Source organism: Zootoca vivipara, chromosome 12 (genome assembly GCF_963506605.1).
Source record: "Zootoca vivipara chromosome 12, rZooViv1.1, whole genome shotgun sequence".
NCBI classification, from domain to species: Eukaryota; Metazoa; Chordata; class Lepidosauria; order Squamata; family Lacertidae; genus Zootoca; species Zootoca vivipara.
The window spans coordinates 33,140,776-33,165,083 of record NC_083287.1 but is presented as its reverse complement, the minus strand read 5'-3'; the positions used below and the strand labels follow the sequence as shown (position 1 = coordinate 33,165,083).

Sequence of the window (24,308 nt, the reverse complement as noted above, 5' to 3'; positions counted from 1 at the left end):
CCACTTTGACACCCCTGGAGGAAAATGTGGCAATCAATCTGGCTTGTTACCCCTGTGAGCTTTCATAGCCTTGTAAAAGGTTAATCAGCTCACCTGATTGAAGTACTGGCTGACTATGCAATGATCTGTGTAAGGAAAAAGCAAAATGTCTTTCACACCTCACAGAGAATAAGATATTTCATTCCAGTGTTCAGAGTACAGAAAATGTGATCATGTTAATTATGGCACATGATTTAAAAGACTGACAGGATGCAGTTTGAGACAAAATAATACCAGTGCTTCTAGGATGCTGTCATTGTCCATTAAAATTAATCAAAACATTGGCATGAGCGTCAGTTTGATACTAGAGCCTGTTCTCAAACACTTTTATATGGAATTACTCCCAAAGGAAGTGTGCTTAGGATTTGGGGCTTTACACTCACAGCTACCTTTGGTGTTGCTCATTCTATGACTTTGGCTCCTATTGAATTGGTACACGATAATTTTCCATCAAAAAGGTTGCAGGTTCAATCCCCGTAAGGAACAGCTGCATATTCATGCATTGCAATTGGATGGACTAGATCAGGCATAGGCAACCTTGGCTCTCCAGATGTTTTGGAACTACAACTCCCATGATCCCTAGCTAACAGGGCTAGTGGTCAGGGATCATGGGAGTTGTAGTTCCAAAACATCTGGAGAGCCAAGGTTGCCTATGCCTGGACTAGATGATCCTCAGGGTCCATTGCAAATCTACAGTTCTATGATTATAGTAATACTGGCAAAGTTCTAGGACCGCCAGGTTGCAAATGGCACATAGCCTTGTTTCAATCCTGTTGACTTCAGTGGGATTTAAACAGCCTAACTATATGCAGGGTGATAACCTCTGTTTCTTTGGAAGATGTACAAAAACCTTGCAGCATACTTTTAATACTAAGCCATAACACAACAATTCACAAATTAAAAACAAACAGATTTTCATTTTAATATTTTTTTTATTGCTCTCAAAGCAACATCTTGAACTAGGAAAAAAGTTGTCTGTAGCTTGAAACTGTGTTACCCAATTACAGCAGTCATTCTAATTTGATTCATTTTTACCACTACCCCATATTTATTTGGGATTAATGTAGCAGCCACTGTCATCCTTGGAGGGGGGACCTTTATGCCATAATATGTGCTTGCAAAGAAAGATACTAGCTTAAACCATAAAAAGTAATTTGATCTGTTTCAAAGACATAAATTATCTGTGAGCGAATAAACAACAACAAAAAACCACCCCTATTTTATGAAGAACAACAAGAAAAAAGATGCTTCATGGTAGGTGGCCTAAACGTGGTTATTCACAGCAATTTTCTCCAGTGCAATTGCTCTAAGCAGTAGAATTAAAATTAATATTGTAACAAAGAGCTACAGTACTGTGTTGGTAGCAATTCTGTCCAATTGCTATAAAAACAAATGAAAAGAGCAACCCTCACTCCAGGAACTTTCTGTTCATTTCAATAGGCTTCTGTGGAAGAATCATAGGATTTTATCCAGTATTAGTCCCACCCAGAGTTGAACTATTGGAAATAATGGACATGACTAACTTAGGCCCAGTCATTTCAATGGGTCTCCTCTGAGTATAGCTTGGTTGGATGCAATCTACAGTCACAGTTGGAAGGGATCATCCCATCCAACCTAATGCTCAATGCTGTATCTGCAGTACAGGATACAACTACAGCATCCTTGATAGGTGGGATGCCAAGCTTCTGTGTACAGTAAATACCTCCAGCAAAGGAGAGCCCACCACATCCTGAGATAGCTTGCTCCACTGTCTTTCTGTTAAGGATTTCCTCCTATAGTTTTGCTGAACTTTCCCTTCCCTGCAATTTTGACCCACAGATTTAAAGCCAGTGTGGTGAGTGGTTAGAGTGTTGGACTAGGACTTGAGAGACCAGGTTTCAAATCCCTGCTCACCCATGAAGTTTGCTGGGTGACCTTGGGCCAGTCACTGTCTCTCAGGGCTGTTGTAGGGATTACCTATGGAGTGAGAGAACCGTGAGCTCCTTGGGAGAAAAAGTGGAATTGGAAATTGCAGAATGCGCAAAAAGTACAATTTCCTACAAAAGAGATGCACAACTTTAGATTCCTGAGTATGCTAAAGCGATCCGATCACTCATTCCCTCACTCACTCATCGTCTAGCCCTCTGAGCCCTCTGGAGCAACAAGAAAAAATCTGCTCTATCACTTGTGTGACAGCCCTTCAGATATTCCAGGACCGTTTTATGTCTCCCCTTAATGTTCTCCTCTTTCCACTTAACAAACTTTGCTCTTTCAACCATTTCTATTAAGACTTGGCTTCTAGGCCCTCACCAACGGGCTCACCTTCCTCTAAACATGCTCAAGGTTGCCAATGTCCTTCTCATAAAGTGGCATCCAGGACTGGACTTAGTACTCCAGCTGCAGCCTCAACTAGTGCAGAATAAAGCGGAAGTGTTTTTATTTCATTATATTATTTAACAAAAATTATAATACTGCTTAATTGCAGTGAAACCTTCAAGTGGTTTACAATATAATATTCAAATAATCAAAAGCATTTGAAAACATTTAAAAATAATTAAAATGAACATCAAAAGAGATTAAAGCACATCTACATGTCTGGATAGGCTTGCCTAAGCAAAAATGATCTAAGCAGGTGCCAGAAATAAAGTGCAGCACAGTTACAGAAAAGGCACCTGCCTGTTGTCAATAAGCAGCGTGTTCCGAGTGTAAATGCTACCACATTAAAATATCAGCCTGCAGCCTGCAGACTGTCTCGCCAGAGTTGCTCTAGTTATCTCTCGCTTGGACTACTGCAATGTGCTCTACGTGGGGCTACCTTTGAAGGTGACCTGGAAACGACAACTAATCCAGAATGTGGCAGCTAGACTGGTGACTGGGAGTGGCCACCAAGACCACATAACACAGGTCTTGAAAAACCTACATTGGCTTCCAGTACGTTTCCGAGCACAATTCCAAGTGTTGGTGCTGCCCTTTAAAGCCCTAAACGGCCTCAGTCCAGTATACCTGAAGGAGCGTCTCCACCCCCATCGTTCTGCCCGGACACTGAGATCCAGCGCCGAGGGCCTTCTGGCGGTTCCCTCGTTGCGAGAAGCCAAGTTACAGGGAACCAGGCAGAGGGCCTTCTCGGTAGTGGCGCCCGCCCTGTGGAACACCCTCCCATCAGATGTCAAAGAGAAAAACAACTACCAGATTTTTAGAAGACATAATAATAGTAATATTTATTACAACTGCAGGATAAGTATTGAATGTCACCTGTAACTGTGCCAGCTTCCTGTGACCTGGATTTTAAACATCTACCATGTTCTGCCTTAGTTATCTCTCTTCTAAAATTAAAAATAAAATGTTTAAACCTTTTTCATAGGCTCTAGGGATCAATAGATTAGATCATTTTTAACTGCTGCCTTCTGTACCCCCCCCCAAAGGTATGAAATAATTTTTGAGATGATGTGGCCAGAATTGTGTATATAGTATTCGAATGGTGGTGACACCATGATTTTTTCATATGTACTTTTTTTTATACTGGCAGGGTTATTTCCACTCTTTCTCCCAATAACCTGTAAGCATGGAACATGGCCTTTTACTACTACCAGTTGACATTTTCACTGTGCTCTCTGCTGTAACCCCTAAATCTCTTTCCTGATTAGTTGCTGCCAGTTCAGATCCCATCTATCTATATATGATGCTTGAAATCTTTTTTCGTGCTTTGCTTTACACTTATTTACACAGAACCTCATTTGCCTTAATTAAAACAACAACAACTTCAAGAGATCCTCTTTGGAGTTCTGTGCAGCCTTGAATAGCTTTGTGTCATCTGCAGGCTTGGCTACCTCACTAATTGTTGGTGACACTGGATAATTTTTGAACCAATTTAACAGTCCTAGTCCCAATGCAGATTATTTTATGATCCTCAAAAAAGCATATTATTATGGTAACGTGCTTTGCCCATGAACATCTCAATTTTGGGGGGAGGGGGGAAGCAATAGGAGCTATGCTACATTAAGCACACATGCAAACCTGCCCTCTAGGAACATAGTCCTTGGAGTGCCGCATTCACTTGCCAGCATACACAATCCTCCTATACACAGCTGATCTTGAGTTAATGCTAATCAGTACACTGTAAGCAAAGAGAGAGATTATCCAGTTGCTCAGAGTCAAATAGTGCTAAGTATTGCTGATAAAGCAGCTCTTTATGGAATGATTTAAGATTAGAAATGGGGTGGGGGAGAGCCATCGATAACATTTTCTCCCTGGAAAACTGGAGTGTAATCAACCAGCATGTAAATGCTACTATAGTAACCAGACAAATGAGGTTCTTTTTCAAGGTGAAACTGAACTGAGTCTCCAAGTCCTACAAAACATTACATAATATCCTTAAATATGTTATTTTGGGTGTGATCTTGTCCCAGAATGATGCTGCCTGGGAACTTTAAGATTTGGGGAAAAGCCTAGCTGTGCTGGAGGGATGCCTCATATTGATATGCAGGCAAAACACTCCCGATATACTTGCCAAAGCTCTAACACTCTTGCTCTCAACAGTAAGCAGCTGTGTCCCCTGCACAGGGGAGGCACCCATCATTTCCACATCGGAGGCGAAGTCTTGGTGGGCAAAGGCCAGGCACATCACTCCAACCACCATTAGCCAAATGCTCATGAGCTCTTATGCCATCCAGAATTGCAGCCCGGATGCACAAAGCAGAGCAAACAAGGCACCATCTACAACCACAGTACTTAGCTACAACTGCCACCAAGAAGGAGGAGGAAGCATACTCACTGGCACTTCTTTTTCTCCCTCACCATCCCAGCAGGCTCGCGTATACCTGCAAGCTTCATGACCAGCCCAAGAAAACTTGATGCCAAAAGAAAACACCATGTGGATATATTTTTGCATCAACCAATCCACTTATGTGGAAGTAGTTGTAGCCACTCACATGGTTTATAACCTTTAAAGCTGCCTCAATCATGCAATTGGTCACAGCTGGTACAACAGCCAGGCAAAACTTAGGAACAAATGAGCTGCAATGCCATTCAGGCCATTAGCAATTGCATGGATAGCTACGTATGTAACAGTAAATCACTGGGGTGGGACGTATCAGGATCCTGCCATGGAAATAAGGGGGCCTCACCTCTCTGCTGTGGTTTGGATTGGGGGTGCTCTACCTGCTCTTTGCATTGGGCATTTTTTTTAAAAAAAAAATCTCATTGTCATAGAGTGTAGGGAAGCTCAGGGTTAAATGGTAGAAAATGGATAAAATATTTAAGATGACCCCCTGTTGCACCTCAATAACTTAGTGGCCTTTCCTGCATCCATTCCTCACCCTTCCTAAATGAGCAACCAAGGTTGACCTTTGCAAACTTTGTTTCATCCCTGCCAACATCTGGATGCAGTGTAGGGCACTGTGCCAATTTCACAAGCAAAGACTAACAAAGGCTGGGTCTTGGGCCTTACTGTAGGTTCCTAATGCTCTGTATCAAGTAGGTGGTGGTTGCTAACTATGGTATCCATTGGACTATTCAGTTCTGGGTTTAACACCATCATCAAAGCTGGGGCATTTGGGTGTCTAGGTAAGCTGTTCATTTTAGTGACTTCCCTGGGAGTGTGCCTGGGTACAGAGAATGGTAAGGACTCTCTTAAGGATACGTCATACTCCTATTTACTCATTCATTCTGTAGTTCAGGGGTAGGAAACTTGTGACCCTCCAGATATTGGACCATAGCTCCCATCAGCCCCAGCCAATGGGAATGATGGGAGTTGTAGTACAGTATAGCAATTTCTGGAGGCTCAAGTAGTTTCCCATTCCACTAAAAAACACAGGGGGGGGGGGAGGGAGTCCAATGTAATTCTTATCAGGCTTGTCTCTTTCTAAATTGTTCTTGGCAAATTATCCTTTTCTACATGGAAACGAATCCATGTCGAAAAAGGCATAAAACACGCACTTTGGCTTTCCCCTCTCTTGTTCTTTGGTGATGATGTTTTTTAGTATTCTTAACACACTATTATTTGTCAAGCTGCTTGCAAGATCCTGGAAAATCTCCAAAATGTATGTTGAGCCAGGCGATAATAGCATAGTTTTGGCACATACACTTACAAAGGTCTGTCATCATGGCAGAATCCCCCCCAAATATTTAACATGTTGATTTCCCAGAATTCGTGATTAGCAGATGGGTCCAGAGGAACAAAGCAAACATTACTCTTCCTATGAAATGCAGAGGGGTGTGTGTATGTGAAGATTTAAAACCCTCTTAGATAATTCACCAAATCTCCTTCATTTCACAGTGACCATATAGTCCCCCCCATGTTTGAAAAGGTTGTGTGAATGTGACCACCCATACTTAGCTTATGTCTTGAATTCCGAAGCTAACCTGTCAGATCTATTTTTAAAAGAAGCCACGTTTGTGCCTCTACAACTCCCTAACGACTGGTGTGAGTGTAAATATCCTTCCATCATATGCTGCAAAGCCGTTATTAAAATACATCTGAATACTCTTTCAAAGCTGTTTCCCCCCACCCCTCTACAGCAGTTCTGTAAATAGCCTTTCTCTGAAGTGTTAGCATTTTATTGAAGTCGAGCTTGTATTGCTAAGGGGGATGAGAGGAGGTGCTTCTTGGGATATTAATTTTGTTGCAGTATTTTGGGTTTATTTATCATCCTGTTTATATGTCACACTTTTAGTTTATGGTTATGTTTTGCTTATTGGAACTGCCCAGAGCCCTGGAGTTAGGCAGGTGCTGGACTGGTGGGCAAGAATTAATAAGGACAGAACAACACGTAGAAGGAATCTTTTACAGTAATTCCCGTCTAAGCTATGGCTGCATACACATCACACAGAGATTTCTAGAAGTGGAACTATTTCTCGGTGTGATTAATCAGTCTCTTCAGTGCTTAAAAACAGCAACACCCAAATTTCAGATTAACCGAAAAGGAAATAATGTAATTTCCATTTACCTCACATCTCATCAAATGCTGACACCATCCATTGCTATCTTTTTCAAATGAATGTATCAGAGGTTGATTGAACAGCCATACTTTGTTGGTGCTGCAAAGCAGTTGCACTGTTAACATGCACCAAACACGTACCCTACAACATTCCTCCAATGAAAATAGAGACATCCTATTCCATAACGATAATTTTACTATTTAAACCTCACACATCTTACTGTGTTGCCCCAGCCACTCTGAGCAGCTTCCAATCAATATATAAAAACATAAGGAAACATTAAACAGTTTTTTTTTAAAAAAAACAACAACTTCCCTATACAGGATTGCCTTCAGACAGCTCAGGGGTCAGATAACTCCATACCCTCCAACATTTCTCCACTGAAAATAGGGACAACCTAAGAAAAAGTGGGACATTCTGGGATCAAAACTAGGTCCCCCAAAAGTGGGACATTCTGGGATCAAAACCTCTAAACCAGGAGTGTCCTTGGAAAATAGGGACACTTGGAGGGTCTGCAAACATATAATCAAAAATAGGCACCCTTTTCCTCCAGGTGCTCTTCTCTGTGAGAGTTGGTTCCTCTGATGCTGGGAGAGGAGTGACCCATAGCTGTCAAGTTTTCCCTTTTCTTGTGAGGAAGCCTATTCAGCATAAGGGAATTTCCCTTTTAAAAAGGGAGAACTTGACAGCTATGGGCCATGCTGGGAGTGCCTTCTTCATGCCCCCTCAAAAATCTGTGCCTGAGGCCACGACCCCTCTGGCACCCCTCACACTATGCCCCTGCAGACTGGTAAAGTCGCCAGAGGAGGGCACAGAGCACAACCAGTGAAAGGTGTGGTTGAGGAGGGGGTGTGGCCTGTCCAGAGCACATTTGGCCTCTGAGCCTCATTCACTTTAAGGACCAAAAAGTAGAGTATCATAAAAGCGGTAGAAAATATTAGAAATGGCCACATTCTAAATTTCAGCATCAAATGTTTATCTGAAGCTGAAACTTGATGGGTGGGTGTACTTTGCCCCTCTCCCTATCTAGGATTTGAGGTAAAAAGGTAAAGGTAAAGGGACTCCTGACCATTAGGCATAGCTGCCAAGTTTTCCCTTTTCTCGCGAGGAAGCCTATTCAGCATAAGGGAAAATCCCTTATAAAAAGGGATAACTTGGCAGCTATGCCATTAGGTCCAGTCGTGCATCTGGGGTTGCGGCGCTCATCTCGCTTTACTGGCCGAGGGAGCCGGTGTACAGCTTCCAGGTCATGTGGCCAGCATGACAAAGCCGCTTCTGGCGAACCAGAGCAGCGCTTGGAGCAGTACCTATTTATCTACTCGCACTTTGACGTGCTTTCGAAGTGCTAGGTTGGCAGGAGCTGGGACCGAGTAATGGGAGCTCACCCCGTCGCGGGGATTCGAACCGCCGACCTTTTGGTCAGCAAGCCCTAGGCTCAGTGGTTTAACCCACAGCGCCACCTGCGTCCCCAGGATTTGAGGTAGGGATGGCTAAATGGTTCCACTTGGATTTGTGCATCAAGGCCACCGTGAAACATCTTCTAATTCTTGGGTAAGTAGCAACTCAGATCTGCTAGTGGCCATTGAAGAAGGAGCAGCTGCCATATTTATGTAATAGCACATGAATAACTTGCAGACACTTCAATCTCCATATCACTGACACAGACAAAGCAAATTTAATGCTTTAATTTGTTAGTTTGATTGCTCACATGGGCCTGTGCATGTGTGCAAAGGGAGGCATGTATCTATATATGCATATTTCTGTGCATGTATGCATGTGTGCCCACACTCATAAACACTACATTGCACTGGTTCATTGCAAAACATTGTGACAAACCGCAAGTTTATTTTTCTGCAGCTAAAGCTTAAGCCTTATCACAGTCTGAAAATGTGGAAAATCAATTATATGGTCTGAATTATTCTTTTCTTTCTCCCTTTTCCTTTCTTAAGTGCAAGAGTTTCTTTTTCCTTTCAGAGTGCTTCGTAACATCCTCCACTAACAAGCTGTTAGGATTTTTTTGCTAAATTAATACACTGGAAGTAAGCTAAACAGAAGGCTTGTGGAATTCCAAGCATCCACTTTCTCTTCTGTTGTGGCTGCCTTTCAGCTTGGGAACCTTCCGTCCTGTTGCTATAACATCTGGACAACATTTGGGGCTGTCTCTCAAGCACACGGGGTGTGCACTGCCGGTGAATTTCAACTTTCAACATCTTCCTGCCTCTAATCTATATTTAATGTTTCATGACTGGTAGTCAGAGAAACTTCAGCTAACTACCAGGTTGGAATGAAAATGATCCTTGGGAAAACAGTCATTTTTCCCCCCTCCAGCCTACGCCAGCAAAGTATCTGTGACAGAGATGCTCCTTGGAGATTTGTAGCCCATTCACTCGCAGTAATAATAATTAAGACTCATGATTACTGTGCCCGCATAATCAAAGATTGCTTCATAAAATGTACTCCCTAAGGGGACAAATTTCTCTGTTCTTAACTGGATGTCAGTCATAAGGATCAGCACCCCTAGGGATCTCCAGTCTTTTGCCTGCCCTTTTCATTACTCCGTTGTTAGCATTGTATTATTCTTCTTGATGCAAATGAGTAGGTAATCATGTGTAAATCGTGCCCTCCAGAAGGCACATGTAGCGAGTCACCCCCCCCCCAAAAAAAATCCACCACAGGGATTTCTCACATAGAACATAATTACATCTCAGCCATATGGGCTCATTTATATTCTATTACAGGTTAAGCTAATACGACTGCGAAATATGCTAAAAATACCTCAAAGTGTTATGAGTGCTGTCAAAACACTTGTCATTTCTCGCCTGCCTGTTTGATTGCTAGTGACTCTGTATTTATTTAAGAATCCACAGAGCCAGGGAACCTAGGAAAACAAATTTGAGAGGCATTTTCCATGTTGTCCAATCTGAAATCAAGATAGCTGGTCACTGAAATGCTACATTCCCCTCCTCCTCAAGCTCTGTCCCACCTTTAAAACACTGCGGCAGGGCCTTCTCTCCCCCGCCCCCCATCCATGGGGCAGAGGCCACACCTACCCGTTATTTCAGGTAAATTGTATAATCTGTATACTATCCTCTTTTTATTACTGGGCATTTTAAAAATAACAACAAAGCTAGCCTTCTTTAGGCTAAATACATATCTGATCATGTGGTATTTCACTCACAAGAAAGCATCAGGGAAATTGCAGGGGAATGTTAAAACATCGTGACTTTTTCTTGTCATGAAACAAAGGGGGGAAATGTTAGGCTAAAATAATTCTAGATTAATTTAAGATGGTGGATGAATATAGGCACAGTGACCAGGAAAGGGGGGGGGTGATTCGCCACCCCCACCCCTATCATAATGCTGGCCTGGGAAGGGAACCACAAAAGGACCTTTACCCTTTACAGGTCAGAAAACGTTCCATCTTGCCCAGTATTATCTACTCCAACTGGGCCATGAGTCTCCAGGGTACCAGACCAAGGCATTTCCTATCATTTGCCATCTGATTTTTGTAAGTGGTGATGCCAGCAAACTGAACCTAAGACCTTCTGCAATGCAAGGCACATGCTTTCCTTACCATGGAGCTGCAGGTCCTAATGTGGTTTCTCAAGATCACTGTGGGGCTGGTTCTAATGGATAGGAGAGGAAATATAAATGGCAATTTATCCCTCCAGGCACCCACATGTGTGGGTTGAACATTATTTGGAGCAAGTCCAGCTACTAAGTCAGATGGTTTCCCTCTTCTTACCCCACTCAATAAAGAATCAGGTAACAACTTGTAAAATAAGTTTAAAAATAAGATTTACTTGTTTTATAATCATGCACTGGTCCACAAGCAAAGGCAGTGGTAAAAACTATGCAGGCAAAATAGTTACAGTATAACCAGCTTCAGACATGTGCCTTAAGATACAGCTTGGATGCATGTTTACATCTAACACTGGTCAAAGGAAGAGACAGAGGAACAGGAAGTGCTATATGCTGCTTCCTCTCCAAGAGAGGAAGAGAAATGACATCACACAGAGCCCTCTCTACAAATTGTATTTCTATGGTCTGGGTATCTGCCTATCAGAGTATCTGCTCTGTGGACTTAGCCCCTTCTCATGCTAACTAGCAAAAATATGCATTAGTTATGTTTGACTGCTGATCTCCCACAATCACAACAGTTGATTTTCCACATTTTTGTGTAAATTCATTGCTCTAACATTGCACCTCTCACAGGAATAGATTGCTTGAGAGAGCAATATTTTTTATACAAGTAAACCACCAGCTGAGCATTCAAATCAACTCTCATCCCTTGTTCATATGTTCAGCACTGAAATAGCTACAAACAGAAATGCACCTTTAGATTGAATTAGCCTGGTAGCCATATAGGTAGGGCCTTTTCAGTAATGGCTCCTATCCTATGGAATTCCATTTCAAAATCTGGCTGGCTCCAGATTTTTCATGAAGTTTCATGTGTTTCCCCAGGCTTTTATTTGATTCCCCCCCCCCTTTTTTTACTGCTGCTGAAGTTTTCTGACACTTTAAAATGTATAGCATTTAATTTTACTGATTGCTTCGTTGTGTTTGGCCTATTGCTTTGTATTATAATTTTGTGCATGCTGTAAACTGCCCTGACATAATTTTAATGAAGGATGGCATGCAAATATTAGTTTGCAATGAGAACTGGGTTCTCCATTTGAGCATCCATTTGTGCAGAAGCCCAGTTTGCAGAATTCTACCGTACAACAGGACAAGCCAGGTCTCCATGGTACAACCATCGTGTTATATCATCACAGACCTCAGCTGAACTTACGAACTGGAGCCTAGTTTCACTAAAATGCCCTCTGTTGCTGTGTTTCATTCAGCCTGCGATGAATGGTGCTGATTTGAGAATCTATAAGCATGAATTCAACAGTCTTCATAAGAACATAACACAAGAAGAGCCCTGCTGGAAGAGCCCAATGACCCATCTAGTCCAGTATCCTTCCCCCCACAATGGCCAACCAGGTGCCTGTAGGAAGCCCTGTATATAAACATTGTACAAACATTTATATAGTCGACAACCACTTTTAAAATTCAGATAAAAGCTACAAAGGTATAAATAATCAACCTTTCCTAACACATAATCAATTTGGAAGGAACTAGTGCAGTTGCCTCCTGCCAACCTAGCAGTTCGAAAGCATGTCAAAGTGCAAGTAGATAAATAGGTACCGCTCCGGCGGGAAGGTAAATGGCGTTTCCGTGTGCTGCTCTGGTTCGCCAGAAGCGGCTTTGTCATGCTGGCCACATGACATGGAAGCTGTACGCCAGCTCCCTCGGCCAGTAAAGCGAGATGAGCGTCACAACCCCAGAGTCGTCCGCGACTGGACCTAATGGCCAGGGGTCCCTTTACCTTTACCTTTAGTGCAGTTGCAGCCACTCTTGTGGGTGAAGATTCACCTTCCTTTGCAAAAATGCAAAGACAGAACTCAGTCATTAATTAGAAGAATGCTGAAATCTTCACGGTGCCTAAATAGAATAGGAATAAGCTGACACCTGATCGGCTGATCATGTCGAAAGGGGTCTAATCACAGGTGTTTTTCTCTAAAGTTAATATGAAACCTGCCAGCAGATGGCGCATAAGAATACAGGTATGTCACACCCTTCAATGGATCTTGTAGGATCAATAAAGTTAGCGGTTGTTTCACATTGCAGATGACTTGTCACAGGCAGATTTTCACATCCGAGCATAACTAGTGTAATTAACTATTTGCAAAGCAGGTGTGTGACTTTGGGCATATGAGAACAAGAGGAATGCCAGTAGGTGGAGAGCCAAAACTTTAGCAACAGAACTGGTGTAAAATGAGAGCAATAGCGCAAAAGATAACGGGAAGCCTTTTGAGACTGTGTTGCTTGGATATCATCCAAAAATTGTGGCCTATCTGGGCCAGTCTGAAAGAGATATAAGAGAATCAGGTTTCAACAAATCAGTTTTATAGGATGTCTATGGATGTGATGGTTAAGTTCCTTCTTATTTGCAGCTCTTCAGCTGGAACGAGAATTTGATGACTTCCGACCCTCCAAGTGTCCCTATTTTCCAGGGACAGTCCCAGACTTACAGAAGCCGTCCCGGTTTCTGATTTGATCCAATAATAATAATAATAATAATAATAATAATAATAATAATAATGTATTATTTATACCCCGCCCATCTGGTTGGGTTTCCCCAGCCACTCTGGGTGGCTTCCAACAAAATATTAAAATACAATACATTAAAAGCTTCCCTAAACAGGGCTCCCTTCAGATGTCTTCTAAAAGTCTGGAAGTTGTTTTTCTCTTTGACATCTGGTAGGAGGGCGTTCCACAGGGCGGGTGCCACTACCGAGAAGGCCCTCTGCTTTTCCTTATATGGATTGGGTTGTATAGAAATTTGGGAAATGAATAAATGGGATTTGATAGGCTTTGGATCCCGACAGCTGGAATTATATTCATATACCATTGAATCGAAATGATAATAAAAAACTTTAAACAAAAACAAGAATCAAGACATCACCAAAGTAAAACAAAATATGCTCTGCCGGATTCTGTTACCACTGTTTATTAAAGCAGTGTAAGCATTAATGATAGTAATATTTTCCTACAGGGATGGAGGCTGTACTTCTTCACAGTCAGTCAGTCACAATGAGTAAAAAGAACATAATAATGCAGCCGCTTCTGCTGCTGGTGCATTCAGGGACGTTGTACAGTAATACATTTCTCAAGGGCATGCATAATAACCTTTCCAAGGAAGAATACATATATTCACTTTATATGTTACAAGTGTATCTCAGGAACAGCCTAGTCTTGAGTATAAGTAGTTTAGGACTAATTAATCAAACAAACACATAGCACTTATAGAACCTGTCACTGGGTAATAAGTGCCAACAGTGCAGGGTGAGGGCTAAAAATATGTAAATTAATCTATAATGCTGTACAGTAGTAGGTTTTTGTTGTTGTTTTTACCATGAATCTAGATTTATACCAGTTATCTGAATATTCAGCTAACAACTGCTTGAGAGCAGTCTATCATTGACTTTAACTGTATAAAAGGGAAGATCCCACACACACACACACACCCAATCCTTCTGGACATATTTAGAATGGAGTGTTAGAAAAATACTGTGCTACAATCTTCCTTTGGGAAAAATGATTACCAGGCAGAGCTAAATAAATATTTTACATCCAATTTTTTTTTTAAAAAAAGAGGGTGTTTATATGTGATTCTTATTTTTTGTGAAAGGGCTTTTTTGTTGTTTAAATACACAAGAATAGAATATTAAATTGAATTCTATTCTTTGCTATGGATCATACTTTCATGTAACCACTGACACTTTAGATCGGGGTGGGAAACCCTTTATGGTCTGATAGCTGCATTCCATTTTAGGCATCAATCTGATGGTAAGTAGCCCATAGTGGGTGGAGCCAGGGGCAAAAGTGAGCAGAACAATGGAATAATTGGAATTTGTTTTATCTGAAGAAGTGTGCGTGCACACGAATGTTCGTACCAATGACAAACTTAGTTGGTCTCTAAGGTCCTGCTGGAAGGATTTTTTATATTTTTCCCCCGACTACGTCAGACCAACACGGCTACCTACCTGTAACTGGAATTTTTTTGTTTCATTTTTACATTTGTACAACAGGCTAGTTTCTGCACACACTCACACATTCCTCTCTATTCTCCATCCACACAAGCAAGAGGCATTATTGAAGTTGAAGGATACATCCCATTAAGGTATCACATAGATCTCTTTGCAGTTCAAAGTGTATCACAGTTGGCACCAAGGTGCTTTGAAATACATTGTGTGTGTATGTGCTGTTTTAACTGAGAGCAGCTGGAGTCCTTGTTTTATTTAATTCTACTATAAGGCATATAAGAGTGAAAGGGAGAACCTTGAAAGGTGTCTGTCATAGAAATAGGGGATTCTAGGCATCCATTCAGGAGTGGGGTCAGCAACTTTTTGGGGCCAATGTGCATGTTTGGAATTTAGAAAAGGTGCCATGAGTGCCAATCATAAAATGGCAGCTGTGGAAGGTATGTCATAATGTGAGGTGTGGCATAACACAAAATGGTCGACACATCTAAAAGAGCAGAAGAAGACACAGGACCACAATATGAAGTGGGCGCACCTCACCATTAATGGGAGTGGGGGGAGCTCCAAATCAGCCACTTGCTCACAGAACAGAAGGATGGAGGGAGACCTATTCCTGGCATCCTGTGAAATGTGGGCATGTTTAAAGAGGAAGCTCAATGGAGGGAGGAAGAGTCAGTCCAAAGAGAAATAGTCTCTCGTGTACTGAGAGGTTTTTAAGGGGTTACTTTGATCTTCTGTAGCCACCATAGAACATAATGATGGTCAGTTTTGCACCCAGGAGTGCTGTGTTGGCAACCCCTGACTAGTATAACTTACGATGAAACTGGCTTTCTGCATAGGTATCTGTAATTAGAATAGTGTAATCTATTATTCCTAGACTTGTTATGAACACCTCACTCATAAACACATTAACATGAAATTAAATTCCAGTGATTTAGTCAGAACTTATATGCATTTAGCTTTAGCCTACTATTTGAATACAGATCCTTTGGGCTTTTCAAGCACCCTTTTATTTGAAGATGTCAGAAATCTTTACCAACATTAATTACATCTCTCCAGGTAGGGAACTAATATATAGTCAGAAAATTGAAAAGTGGAGGGGGCCTCAGGATACACAGGAAGTCCTGAGTTTGCAAGAGCAAGGTGTGCTTTTCTTGTCTTATTTACCTAACAGCAGGGCCCTATTTTCAGGTTGCGCTTGATCACAAGTACAAGGCACAGGAGCTTGAACTGCATAGAGGAGGGAGTATCTGGATGAGATGCCTGACAGCCCTTGCTCAGGCTCACGGTAATGAACTCAGTATCTTCTCCCTGCAGTTGTAGCTGGAGGACTGGGATCAGCAGACTGAGTTCAAATTGCATTAAAAAACCTTTTAGGGGAAAAAATATTTAGCCTCCTGGCCAGAGGACCTTTCCCTTCATCCTTTTCATGGGTTTTCTGTCTTGGATCAACTCTCCTAAGCTATTTCTGTCTTGACTTGACTTTGAAAGCTGTCACTCAGGGTCTGATCATTCTCATTAATATCTGAGAGCAAACTCTCCTTTTCTGTAACTAGGTTTTTACACACAGCAAAAAGAAGTCCCCAGATCAAGCAAAGACGGATAGCTGGTGAGGGGTGTGTGTGAAGGAATGAAGTATTTTATCCAAAACTCCAGTTTGTTGTTGTTTTAAATCTTTCCGAGCCCCACACAATTCATAAACAAATGAGAATACTTAAGCAGGAGATGGGCATCAGCTTGCCCCACATGAGCCTTAGCACAGTAACATTTTAAAATACTGTATGAAGTTTCAGTCACTGAGTCTTTAGTTAAGCCTGTGCTTTAAGTGCAGCCTTCTAATGAGCTTCTGATATGACAGCCGTCTAAAATTATTTTTAGTATAAGCTGCATAAAACTCAGACCCACTTCTGGGTTTATATTTCAGGCTAGTGGTTTGGAAATGTGTGTAGTACAATGGAGTGGCCTGAAAAAGGTCAAAGATACTTTGTAACATGAAAGGCAAGCACCAGACATATGAAAGCAATAAAGAGACTTGTGGCACCTTCAAGTCTAACACATTTATTGTGAAATAAAAAAATTCCTTCAGTAGCACCTTAAAGACCAACTAAGTTTATATTTTGGTATGAGCTTTCGTGTGCATGCACACTTCTTCAGAACTTCTGAAGAAGTGTGCTTCAGAACTTCTGAAGAAGTGTGCATGCACACGAAAGCTCATACCAACATATAAACTTAGTTGGTCTTTAAGGTGCTACTGAAGGAATTTTTTTATTTTGCTTCGACTCAGACCAACACGGCTACCTACCTGTAACTACATTTATTGTGGTATATAAGGCTAAGGGTAAATCTGAAAGCCACAACCCTTCTCTCTTTTTTTTTAGGGTTGTCCATTTTGACTCTTTGGCCTTGCCCATTTTCACATTCAGCCCCCCGAGGTTTTGCAATGAGGCAATATGGTCTTCAGACCGTTCCTGATAGACTAGCTTTTGTAGACTAGTCTACCTAAGCTTACATGGTAACGGGTTTGTTAGTCATTAAGGTGCTACAAGATATGGCTTCTCTTCTGGAAATGGTTGAAAGAATTACAGGATGCCTGTGTAAGAACATAGAGAAGATCCCTCCGGGATCAGGTCCATGGCCCATCTAGTCCAGCACCCTGTCTCACAGTGGCAAGCCTATGGGAAGTATGCAAGCAAGACAGAAACACAACAGTACTCTTCCCACTTGTGATTCCCAGCAACTGGCACATTTTTGGGAAGCAGAACAGTGTATGCTGCTCAGAATGCGCAGAGCTAATTTATGAAGTGTTCCAAAATCCAAGCAAATTTTGGCTGAGATTTCAAGACACTAAGAGAGGGGATTGTTTTGGAATCGCTGTCCCGCACCCCCAGTTTTTGGCAACATTTTCTGTACAGGTATGCTCCTAGATGTACCATATTGGCCTGAATATAAGCCTCACCCCCCCCCCCCAAATTCTGACCATGAAAAGTTAAAGTGTGGCTTAAATTTGCGACCTTACAAAAATTGGCTTTTACGATATCACTGCTTAAACAGACATACAGTAAAACGGAACAGGTGTGAGTACCTGCGGAGTTTTAAGGAAGTGGCTTATATTCGGGTATTGTCTCCCCCCCCCTGAATTTTAAAGGTGCGGCTTATATTTGGGTGCGGCTTATATTCGGGCCAATACGGTACAGGGAAAATTTAATCCAGTCCCCTCAGGATTTTTGTCACATTTCATGTGTCATGTACTAGTATGTTGCTATTCTCATTTCACAAGGCCATGCATCTATGACCACAGTTAGATTGAAACATAAGCTAATAAACAGATACCTTAGTTAGGTGTTCTCCCTTGCCAACCACGTTCCCTCATCCCTCCCACCTATGTCCCATCAACCCTTGTGCATTCAGGTTGATCCTCTGCAGTGGGGAGCTGGCTCTCCTAACAGTTTCCCTCTGCAATTAGCGATGATTAGGAGGGATTCTACATTGCAGGGGGAGTGTCCATGAGTACAGCTAACTCTCTGCTGCAGGCATTCAGCCCCAACACATGAAGGATGGTGAGAACACAAAGGAGGGAGAAGGGTGGGCAAGTGCCCCCCTTCCTTTCCCTTCTCTCCCCTCATGCCTGAACAGGGCTAGAATTCGGAAGGGACATGGCTCAATTATAGAGCACCTGCCTTGCATGCAGAAGGCCCCAAGTTCAATTCCCAGCACTGCCAGGTAGAGCTGGGAGAAATCCTGCTTGAAACCCTGGAGTGCTGCTGTCAGTCAGTGCATAGACCAGGGTTTCCCAAATGTGGGTCTCTAGTTGTTTTTGGACTACAGTAATCCAAAAACAGCTGGAGACCCAAGTTTGGGAAACCCTGGGGTAGACAATACTGAGCTAGATGGATCAATAGTCTGACATTCACAGTGCTGTCAGAATCCACCCTTCAAGAGCCATCTGGTGATCAGCTTGGTGGGTAATAATGGAATGATTAGCTCAGCTTTCTCAATTGTTATTTATTAAACGGACAAGCTTTCCTGTTAGGCCACACAGGTGCCTCTCATTTCTTGTCCTCTTGTCAAGAAGGTAGGAATTGTTTCTTCCATCCTCCTTTTTCTTTCTGAGGATAATAAAAAGCTCTGCCGCCACCTGTCTCATGCCCACCCTTGGCAGGTCTGACGTTGATAGGTTTTGCAGAGAAGGAACTTAGGTTTATTTGCTTTTCAAGAAGCTCAGTTGCTTCTCTCCACCTCAGGCTTGCACATATTTCACTAGCTGGTGAGAGCCTGCATGCTGCTGGCTTAAAGTCAGGGCTTTAAAACATCTCATAAAAATTTGAAATACCTCTCTTTATTCAGTCTTCTCAGGAAATCTTAGCAAAGCCCTTTGTAACTGAAAATGTATTATAGCTTTTAAAAGGCACTGTGGGTAACAATTTCACATTATTATTTTTCCCCAAGATACAGTACTCAGAAAATCACCTTATGATGCCAGTTCCAGACGAAAGGAATCTGGGCGATTGCATGGGAGCGTAATTCAAGCCTGACCCTTAATTCCTTAGCAGTTCAGTGCATACTTTAGTGGTAGCATAATGCCAAAGCTCATTTGTTAAAATGACATTCAGTGGAAGCACTTTTATAACAAGTGGGCTAAAAGTCTGATGTTATAGAGAGTGTCTGAACTAGAGACAAAGCCACCAGGAATAACGCCTCCGAAGCCCAAGCACAGGAAGTCTCTGCAATTCAGTGGATATATATGATTTAACACCTAAGCGAGAGTAAATTGCAGTTGCTCATGCTCATCCTTTGTCTTCCTCATTCCTTTCTACTCACTGACGCTTGTTACTGGCTCCCAGTACGTTTCAGAACACAATTCAAAGTGTTGGTGCTGACCTTTAAAGCCCTAAATGGCCTCGGTCCAGTATACCTGAAGGAGCATCTCCACCCCCATCATCCTGCCCGGACACTGAGGTCCAGTGCCGAGGGCCTTCTGGTGGTTCCCTCACTGCGAGAAGCCAAGTTACAGGGAACCAGGCAGAGGGCCTTCTCAGTAGTGGCACCCGCCCACCAGATGTCAAAGAGAAAAACAACTACCAGACTTTTAGAAGACATCTGAAGACAGCCCTGGGAAGCTTTTTATGTTTAATAAACTATTGTATTTTAATATTTTGTTGGAAGCCGCCCAGAGTGGCTTGGGAAACCCAGACAGATGGGCGGGGTATAAATAATAAATTATTATTATTATTATTATTATTATTATTATTATTATTGCCTTGTCTTTCGCTCCTCTCAGCTGTTGGGTTATATTTATTTATTGGATATCTATCTATCACAGGCATAGGCAAACTTGGCCTTCCAGATGTTTTGGGGCTACAGCTCCCATCATCCCTGACCACTGGTCCTGTTAGCTAGGGATTATGGGAGTTCTAGTCCCCAAACAACTGGAGGGCTAGGGTGCCTAACAGTGATTAAGACCATCTACAAAATTCAATAGCATTCCAACAACAATATAATAATAACAGAGACAAGAGCAAACGCCTGCCTAATGGGAAGCTTTTTTTTTTTGCCATATAGCCAAACAGCGCAAGCAAGGTGTCCAATGAAGTCTTCTGGAGCAAAGAATTTTAGGTGCGGGTACAGAGAAGGCCCTTCTCTTCTTTCCATCAACTGAGCCTAACCATTGTTAATGGGACATAGAATTTCTAAAAATTAGATTTAGTTATTTAAACAATTTCTATCCCACCTTTCCTGACTGTGCACAAGATGGTTTATAATAAAACAACAGATCATAAAATATAAAACCATAAACAGGAGGAGAGAGGGGGGGGTAAAAGAAAGAGAATGCTTGCAGGGATGTAATAATCTTCACAAAAAGCAGTCGATGAAGGGGCAAAGCACATCTCTCTCTGCAAGCTCTTCTACATTCTAAGTGCCACAACTGAGAAGGCTTTCTCTCTTCAACTTGGGTGTCTAACTTCAGGTGACAAGGAAACACAGATGATGCTCCCTAATGGAAGACAGTCCTTGATCAAACCCTGATGTATTTGCAGTAAGCTGTGATAACAGAATTTTGGCTGAAGGGAAAGATGGTGCTTGCTTCACGCAGGTGATCCCTGCATGTACCATGGTACAAGTACATAGCATTTTGCATATGCATAGCACATGGAATCATAAAAGAGAATAAAAGTGATAAAACAATAATGTTTAAAGGTAAAGGGACCCCTGACCATTAGGTCCAGTCGTGACCAACTCTGGGGTTGCGGAGCTCATCTCACATTATTGGCCGAGCGAGCCAGCGTACAGCTTCCAGGTCATGTGGCCAGCATGACAAAGCCACTTCTAGCGAACCAGAGCAGCACACGGAAACACTGTTTACCTTCCCGCTGTAGTGGTACCTATTTATCTACTTGCACTTTGACATGCTTTCGAACTGTTAGGTTGGCAGGAGCTGGGACCGAGCAACGGGAGCTCACCCCGTCGCAGGGATTCGAACCGCCGACCTTCTGATCAGCAAGCCCTAGGCTCTGTGGTTTAACCCACAGCGCCACCTGCATCCCTAATAACTGCACTGCTAAACATTTCACTAGTCAACATAAACTCCTGGTTCAATCTAGTCAACATAAACTCCTGGTTAAGCCTGGAGCAGTTCTACACTCCATTAATTACAATAATGAATTATTCTTATTCCAAATTGCTGTTCTCCTTGGATTTCCAGTGCTTCCACTTGTCCTCTGATCATGAGTCGTTTGCAACTGGACATTACTACACCCTGACAGTCCTGCAGACATACTTAGATATAAGCTGCCAAAGAACATCTCACAGCATTAATGTAATGGCATGTGAATTTGCTTGACTTGATCTTACATAATCCATTAAAATCTTCACAAATAGCATGGGCTGAATCAGACTTGCTAATAGAAACATAGTCCTTGCTCTTGTATCCTAGATAAATCGACTACTAATATAAATGTAGCAAGATGAGCACCAAACCCTTTCGTGAATGCATTGCAGTTGTGAAAGTGGCACGTATCATTGAGCAATGGTGTGAATTATATATAATCCAATTGAAAGTGCTGCTTGCTTCTAAACTTTGCCTTGTAATCCTTCTCAGGCTGTGACTTCTTATATTTCTTGAGGATGAAGGACCGAGGGCTGTGGTGGGTGGATAGGAAATAGGTTTACGGAAGGGGGCAAGCTAATAGGTCATGAGCGTCAACATAAATTAAATGCTTTAGCAAGGTTTATTGTCATTAAGGTTCATGATTTGCATTAGAAAAAGAGGTTCACTCAAACATAGCTAAACTTCTGGAAACTTCAAATCACATAAGTGGGTCATGATTTTGCAGCATGGGTTTCTCTCTGCTTAGGGCATAGTTATATAACGTTTTCCAGACCACACTGTTTATACATTGATAAAGGGGAAAGGGACATAATTAATAGCTACAGATTTCCCTCCCTCTATTTTTAATTTAAGGGAAAAGAGTTGGGAGAAACATCCTTGCCTTGAGGTGAGAAGGCCGTGTCCTATATTTAAATGAAATCAGTCAGCTGGCAATTCATTGAACACTGACTGAGGAAGAAGAGTGTGTTGAATTTTTTTATTTTTATTTTTTTAAAAAAACCTCACTGGGGGACATAGGAAGATGAAAGGTGCAATGCACCAGGAACAGTTAAATGAAAACGTTGACTGTGTGTGCAGCTGCTGTGAAAAAGGTGAATTTCATGTTGGTGATCATTACTCTTTGACAGCGAAGGTATTTTGTTCTGTGGGACCCACAGAAGATCTACCTCCTTTGCTAAATTCATACTGTTCTGTTCCACTAGGAACAGTTGTATGAGTTTTACAATTGTTATGGTTTTGTTTTTATAGTTATTGTTGCAATGATCAGCTGTTAAATGAACAGCTAAGGTCCCACTTGGGGACCTTAGCTGTTCATTTTTTAATTTTTTTTAAAGGATATCCCGCCTTTCACCATGTACATTTCAAAGCGGCTTACAACAATACAATATACACATTTTAAAACATAAATTAAATCTCCCAAATCTCCTTTCCCTGATAAACGGCAGGTAAGAAATAAGTAAATGAATATTCTACCTCTAGGTTGAGAAGCAGCATGCCTGTCTGAATACGAGTTTGCTAGTAAACAGCAGCAGGAGAGTGCTATTTCTGCCTTGTCCTGTTTATAAGCTTCCCGTAAGCATCTGGTTCACCACTGTTAGAAACAGGATGTGGGACTAGATAGGCCTTCGGCCTGATCCAGCATGAGTGCCCTTATATTCTTAACATCTACTGCAATCCCTCACCCCCCTGGAATGAGTGGAAACTGTACAAGAGCACAAACTGGTTTTCTAAGGAGAGGATGACTGGGCCTGTAACAAGTTTTCTCAGTGTGTGAAAATTCATCTAAGGGTCAAAATTAGGTAGTATCTGATTGGCTCCCAAGCAAATAGGACCAGCAAAGTATGTTATGTATTTGCTGGTTGTCATTTAAACTGTTAAGACACCTGCACTGGCTTGGAGCCATAATTTTAGAGTCCCTATTCAGCAATATCACAGGCAGTTTAGCAGACCTGCTTGCAAGGGAGTCCATCACTGAAGATTTGCTTAGATTCAACACTATTCAGGGACAGTACATGATCTACTAAGCTACATCCATTCTGGATAGAACTTTTGTCTGACACAGGCAGCCAGTCTTTGCATGTTTTTGGCTTTTTAAAGCTACCTGCAGAAGTCCCTTCTCCCTTTCTGCATGCCCTCAACAGTGTCCCTTCTTTGGGTAGTGATGTTGTGCATGTAAAGGTAAAGGGACCCCTGACCATTAGGTCCAGTCGTGACCGACTCTGGGGTTGTGCGCTCATCTCGCATTATTGGCTGAGGGAGCTGGCATACAGCTTCCAGGTCATGTGGCCAGCATGACAAAGCCGCTTCTGGCAAACCAGAGCAGCACATGGAAACACTGTTTACCTTCCCGCTGTAGCGGTTCCTATTTATCTACTTGCATTTTGACGTGCTTTCGAACTGCTAGGTTGGCAGGAGCTGGGACCAAGCAACGGGACCTCACCCCGTCACAGGGATTCGAACCGCCAACCTTCTGATCGGCAAGCCCTAGGCCACGGGTGTCAAGGACAAGGCCCGGGGGCCTAATCTGGCCCGGCAGACCTCACGATGTGGCCTGCCGGCCACCTGCTGGCCGCCCAGCCGCTGGCCGCTCGCTCACCCGAGGCGCCGTCTGGGCGCCGCTTCCAGAGGAAAGGGCGGGACACAAAGTTGAATTCGAGGCCCCATTGGCTAGTGGCGCTGCTAATCTCAGCCTCTCAGCACTCGCCTCACCATTGGAGAACGGAGTTCGGAGCGAGGCAGCCCATTGGCTGAAAGTTTTTTCCCGGCTCCGGCGGTTGCGTGGGAGTTGAAGCGGAGCCTGAGAAGCAGCGTCCTGAGCCTGAGGGGAACAGCGGCCGGACGTGGAAAAGGAGCGAGAGGCCGGTGGCAGCGGCACAGAGGTATTTCTTTTCTCCGCTGGAGAATTCAGGGGAGCCTCCCCAGCCAGGAGGTGCAAAAAGTTTCTGGTGATCGTGGGTAGATCTTGGGTTCCTTAGAGGTCGGCAGCCTAAAAGGGAAAGCTCTCCAACTCTTGACTTTCTCCCCCTCCCAAAATCTCAATAACAATGGGCAATTGCAAGGAGAGCTCCTTCCCTCTTGCCGACAAAGAGCTGGAGTGTGTGTGTGTGTGTGTGTGTGTGTGCGCGCGCGCGCACGACCGCGTGTGCCTCCGTCTTGCC

General features: G+C 42.7%; 1 long non-coding RNA gene across 1 annotated transcript in view; it reads right to left on the bottom strand.

Annotated features, from left to right (window-relative positions):
• Positions 1 to 12,839: 12,839 nt before the first annotated feature.
• LOC132592863 (uncharacterized) overlaps positions 12,840 to 24,308 on the bottom strand; it is a 49,535-nt gene continuing 38,066 nt past the window's right edge. Inside the window, exon 3 of the long non-coding RNA XR_009558400.1 lies at positions 12,840 to 12,864. This is a non-coding gene — a long non-coding RNA (uncharacterized LOC132592863). The remainder of the gene's footprint in view (positions 12,865 to 24,308) is intronic.